The 6,000-nt window shown below is 48.1% G+C and overlaps 1 protein-coding gene across 3 annotated transcripts in view; it reads right to left on the minus strand.

Moving 5' to 3' along the window:
- The window catches only part of DCLK1 (doublecortin like kinase 1), a 321,063-nt gene extending 318,696 nt beyond the window's left edge, over nucleotides 1-2,367 (minus strand). The window contains exon 1 of one of the 3 annotated variants that reach the window (XM_019736467.3): nucleotides 2,116-2,357. The gene's annotated coding sequence lies outside the window, so the exon portion shown is untranslated. Of the gene's footprint in view, nucleotides 1-2,115 lie in introns of all 3 variants that reach the window. The other 2 variants (XM_019736468.3, XM_019736471.3) reach the window with 2 other exon arrangements.
- Nucleotides 2,368-6,000: the final 3,633 nt, after the last annotated feature.

Below are 6,000 nucleotides of genomic sequence, written 5' to 3' on the forward strand. Positions count from 1 at the left end.
GTGGGAAGATGAAACTGCCACTACTCACGCCAACTCACTAAACTCTTCACTTTGTAAATTATAAAGGCCAGATTGGATCTTGAAGGTTTTTGTCTTATTTACAAGCCAGTGATAATTTTTCCAACTGTAGGGTTTCCTCCCAAATCTACATAAACCCAAAGAAATCAAGTAGGACCCTAGCAAAGGATGGCAGAGTTGTGTCAGCAGAGAATACAAATCTAATCTGAAGGGGCTTTCATCCAGTCACAAATCATTTAGCAATTACTGGAATTCCTTAGAGGGAACAGGCTTTTAGAACCAAGAATTCCACAGCAAATGAGAAAAAGGTGAATTAAAACTAGATAAAAGTTAATTTTGTTTTATTTGATTGGCATATTTCCTAGACTGGATCACACATTCAGCCAGGGCAGGGACCATGTCTTCTACTTCCCTTCACCTAGCCTGCCCCAAAGTAGGCACTGATGTTGGCAACAAAGAAAAACCACACTCAACCTGAAATCATTTTCAATGCTACGCTAACACTACATGAATGTCACAACCCACACTACACACCCTAGCATTCCAGTAATTAAATATGGCATCAAAATAGGTGCCCTTCCCCTTGTCTTGGCTGGCCCAGAACTCCAGGGGGGTTAGTCATATCTTTGGACCAAGAAGATTCACTGGGCCTCTACAGGCTCCCACACTGTGACCGGAAGCCACTATAGCACACAGCCACATGTTCACAGACCATAGGTGACTAAAGGGCCTGGGCTGCATGTGTCCTGGTACCAAGAAGGTCACCAGATCACAGGCACTTGGGTGGGAGAGAAGGGGGCCTGGCTCTTATCAGAGATTTTCCTTTAAACACTGCCAGGCCAAGAAGTCAGCATCCTGGATTGTTCTCTGTGCGATTTCTCACCATTTTGAGGAACCTGTGTTCATCCTCCTCTAGATGAGCACATGAGTTCCTGTTTCAGACACCACCCACCCCCGTCCCCAACATACACACACCAAGAAATAATTTGGCATGAATGCTACCACGTCTAAATAGATGCTGCACCTGGAAGTCCAGAGGCATATTTTTGCCAGCGGGACTAGAATGCTAGTGGATGGACACGCTAGAATTAGAGGTACATGTACCTTCAGAGCGCGCGCACCACCCTGGACACAGACATCACAGGATGTGTGTAGGTCCTTTCTAATGTTCCTACATATAACCTCTCTTAAAATCATGTGACGAGTCACACCTACAACGCTGTCCTACTTTCCTTTCCCATCAAAAGGCGATTTTTCTTGAACATTTCATAAAATGTGTTCACGGAACAGCCTGCAGCGTGGCCGCTGAACGCGTATAATCTGGACACGCATTCACAGGTGCAGAGGGAGGGGGCCGGTTTGAATGAAACCTTTCATCTGCTCCATCTCCTACAAGCACCGCCTTGCCAAATCCAGCAGCGATTCCGAGGAAACCTGGTTTGCGAAAGCAGCCTCTTTTGTGGGGCAATGCAGGGCTGTGCGTGCGCTGCCACTAGGAGGAAAATGCCTCTTCCTCTCTCTCCGCGTGCTTTTAGCACTGCAGGTACTAATTTGTACAGAGCAGCCTTGCTGTCCCTGAAGGAACTTGAGAGCCTGCAAATGTACTTGCAACACCACACTGCAGCCACCCACCACGCGCAGATCGCCCCCATCCTCGGGCGCACACCACCCTCCCGGGCACACAGCAAAGCACACACAATAAGAGGCCTGGCCAGGCCACTCCTTCTAGGCGCAGACTTGGTCCCAGCTCCGCGGCCAGTTCTGACAATGACAAACACCTCGCCCAGCGCCTCTGCCATGGCTCTCCTCCACTAACAACACTGCGAAAAGCTGAGGAGACCCGTTCGCCCGACTCCCCGTTTTAAGCTCGGTGTCACCAGACAAAAGAGGCAGGTGCCAGCAGTCCCGGGGCCGCCCGCACACACAGCCTCCGGCGGGGCCGGGCTGGCCAGGCGGGTAGCGCCTTTCGAGGAACAGCGGGCGGGGCGGCGGCGGACCGAGGGGGGCGCCTGCTCTGTCCTCCACGCCCGCGTTCCCCGGCACCCCGCGGCTGGCCTTCCCCGCAGCTCCCTTCCCCAGTGAAGGCAAACCACGCACCGATCTGTGGAGAGACGCCGCCCGGGGTCTTTGTGGCGGTGCGCGGGGCAGCCTCCTGGTGCTGTCCTCGCTGGGCTGGGCGCGGCCGGGGCTGCGGGGCTGCGGGGCTGCGGGGCCGGGGCTGGGCTGCAGCAGCTGCAGGAGCACGGGCGTCTGGGCTGCAGCCGCTAGTGCAGGGATGTGCCTTGGCCCGTCCTCATTGAAATGCGGCGCTTCGCACAGCCTCACTCCAGCCTCTCTTCGGAGGAGGGCGGCGGCGGCGGGCGCGCTCCCTTTTCTTGTAGCTCACTCGCTCACACGCCCTCCCCTCTCCCTCCTTCTCCTCTCCGCGTGCTCGCCCTGCGCCCCCGCCCTTCTTGGCAGGGCGCACCCACCACGGCTGCGCCCCGCGTCCTTCTCTTCCCCGCGCCCACTCCCGCCGCAGCGACCTCAGTGATTCTGGCTTGAGCAAACCCCTAAACACCCCCAGTACCGGGAGTGGCTGTCTGGAGATAAGGAAAGATCAGATGGTCGACCTGGGGACAGAGGAAGGGAAAGTGGATGTGGCTAGGTCTGAGCCAGGCAATACGCAAGACAGAGGGGTGAGGTGTGGCTGGGAGGTGAGACCCTCCCCCCCCCACTCAGCAAGGCAGGGGAAACAGTTCCTGCCCCCACCACACAACATAGTCTGATGTGACCTCAAGGTTTGACACCTTTCCCAGATTTATGGAAGCCAGTGTGATGGCCTTCTCATCACTTCTCGCCTGGATCATCCCTGCAGCCCCTCCTGAGAGGACCAACCTGGACCCTCCCAACCTACCCACTGTAGTGTCGTCCTCAACCCCTTCATTGGGATGGGGCAGATCTATGCATAGATCCCTCCCATCATCTCCACCTGACCCTAAGACTTCAGTCACCCTTGAAAGAGTGTGACCTCTGCTTGGAGCCACAGAAGTCGCAATAGAGCCCGGTTTCACTATTGGACACCTCGTGGCTGCCAACGCTGGTGGTCAGCGCTGGAAAGCCCCATGAGCTCACACAAGCCTTCCTTTGCTTCCACTCCAGGGGCAGGAATGTTCTCAGAGCCCAGACAATTCACAGCTTCCTCCAGTTTTTCTACAAAAGTCTAGGGAGTGGGAGCAGATGGCAGACTTCTGTGAAACCTTAGCCTGCTTCAGTGGGCAGCCTGAATTTTGGTCTGGTGCATCTACTAACTTTCAATCGTGTCGCTTGAGACATGTATTTGTCCCAAATACACATACATATGCAAAACACATATGTATTTTTCTCTCTTCCTGAGCTTGCAACTTTTGATGGAAAATCAAAATTTTATTTTTCTCTTGCCCACTGAGCCCAGTTATGTATTTGATGACTTATTATTAATGATTATTCTGAAAAACTTTCAAAGTATTATGGAAATACTAAATAATTACCATTTGTTATAATGAGATGCATATTACATATTCCACAAGTGCTGCAATATTTATTTCTGAACTATTGAATAGCCGAGGGATGAGAGTGCAGTGAATTCACCCAGTTAACTAAATACAAAGGACTGTGTCTATTCTTTCAAAGTCTAATGCCAAGGGGTAAGCATAGAGAAAGGAAGGAGCCAACTGCATTTTCTTAAGAACAGGAATCAGAGCTTCTGTTTATCTTTCCAGTGACAAATGCTAAGTGATTTCTGCCAAATGCTAAACCAGGAAATATATTCCATCTTCTAAACCCTGTGGATACTCTATCAGGGTCATTTCTGAAGCACTTTAAGTAACTCAACCATATCTTACCTCTTTCCTACCTCTTCTACCTGTGACATGCAGTTCATGTGTTCCAAGAAACACCTTTGAGTCTGATTCTCTCATTGAGTTGCAATGTGTTCTCACTAGAAATAGTTGGACATCGTTAACCCTTTCAGGACTCCTAACAATGGACAACTGATGAGCACAGTAAGTAATACCCACTGGCCACTACGCTGTGGTCCTATCATTTAGTCAGAACTGCAAGCTGGTACTAAATGGTATTGACCGGTAGGAAATAACTACAGAAGTGCCTAAGTTACTTTCCAGGGTAGCATTTGGCAAATCTAACTCCTATTCAGTAATAACTCCTAATTGAAATGAAATTTAACCAGGAAACTCCTAATTCAAGTAATTTTCAAAAAATGATGTTACTTCCTTTACAGCACCAGGATACTAATTAAAGAAGTGACTGGAATTAATGCATCCTTTCCCCCATGAAAATCCAAAGTTAACAGAGAGCTCATTAGAACTCCCCAAAGCTAATGCTTTTTAAGCTGTGGACCCCAACTGCTGTTCCAAGCAGCCACAGCTCTGCATCCTGCAAGATGTCAATGGCTTGGCCACAGTTCAGTCAGTGGCTCCTATTAACTGAGTGCTTGCTTTTTGCTATGCTGGGGGCTTTTATGTATTTTCTTATTTCATTCCCACAAGAATCATTCAAGGTAAGCATTATTATCCTCATCTTACAGATGAAGGAATTTAGGCATAGGAAGTTTACCTCATTTGCCCATAGTCACACAGCTAATAAATGTTGAGCCCAACTCCATTTTGTAAAGTCCTAAACTTTTAAATTCAAATCAGTTTTTCAATTGCTATGGCCATATGCTCATTAATACCAAATTCTAGTGTGAAGTATAATCTCTTTACAAAAATGTAGTCTTTTAATCAATGAATTTATTGTCATAACAGAGAAAACAACTCTTGCTATTGTGAATGTTGCTTCCTGTAGTGATGAGTGCCATCAAATGTGGCCACTCTGAGCTAAAATTTTCATGAAGGCATTGTACTTCATGCTCTGACACAAAGTTTATGGAGAATCTTATATATACGTGCTTCCCGCCCCCCACCCCGAAAATAAGTTTTCAGGTGAAAACCAGGGAAAATAGAACTAAAAAGCAATTTTTAGTTGACTATGTATCTCATTTCAGGTACCATTGGCTTCTTCACGAAACACAGGCTCAATCATGTAGATCCAAAGAGAATTACTGAATAAAAGACATTAGCAGGAAGAGATGCACTTCTCTGTTTTTCCTCTCTAGGAGGGCGAATTTACTCCATCCCATTCATAATCTCTCTTCAGTCCTCCTCTGGGGCCAAGGGCATGCAATTCCCCTGGGTTGGGGTACCAAACATATATAGTGCCCACAATTGTAAGAAAAGCTTTGTATTTCTTCCCATACGGTAAAGGCTATTCATGGCATTCCCCACGTCGTTTCATAATTGCCCCAGATTACAGAACACTTTCGTCTGCCTTCCACTGGAGTGACAGAAACTCTGTGATGAGGGACCTTGGCAACAGCCTGTCCAATTTTTACCACATACATGAATTCTCTCCACAGTAATGGTCTTTGTGCCTCGACTCTGTTGCTTGTAAAGGTGATTCACATGACAAAAGTGAAGAGAAATAAGAGTTATCCTCTGAGAGTTAGTATAGATCTCATATTTGGAGATCTCATCTGTTATATCTAGAATGCCCGAGGGCATTCTAGATATAACAGATGAGATCTCCAAAAATATTTTTCAGTTGGCCATTTACTTCTGGCTTGGCACTCCAAATTTGCGGGGGGTCCAAATAAGGGTCTAGGTCCGCACAAAGAAGAAAGGGACTCTGTCATCCTGAGATGCCTTCCCTAAGCAGACAGAGAGTTCCCCCAAGCTCGTTTCTCCCTTTCCTGGCTGTGATTTCTTTTAGTAGAAAGGAACTCAGCACAGCCCACTCCCCTGCTGGACAGCTCAAATTAACCTGAGAGCCACTTGCCTGGAACTTCCCTGGTGGCCCTCCACCTTCTCTTTGGATCAACAGAGAACAAATCTAATGGCCCTGCCCTTTGCTTCATGGCCTATTACATTCTACCAAATTCTACATCTCCTTCACTAAGGATCACTA

The sequence above is a fragment of the Rhinolophus sinicus genome, chromosome 16 (assembly GCF_057876585.1).
Source record: "Rhinolophus sinicus isolate RSI-liver-muscle chromosome 16, RSI-T2T, whole genome shotgun sequence".
Classification (NCBI taxonomy): domain Eukaryota; kingdom Metazoa; phylum Chordata; class Mammalia; order Chiroptera; family Rhinolophidae; genus Rhinolophus; species Rhinolophus sinicus.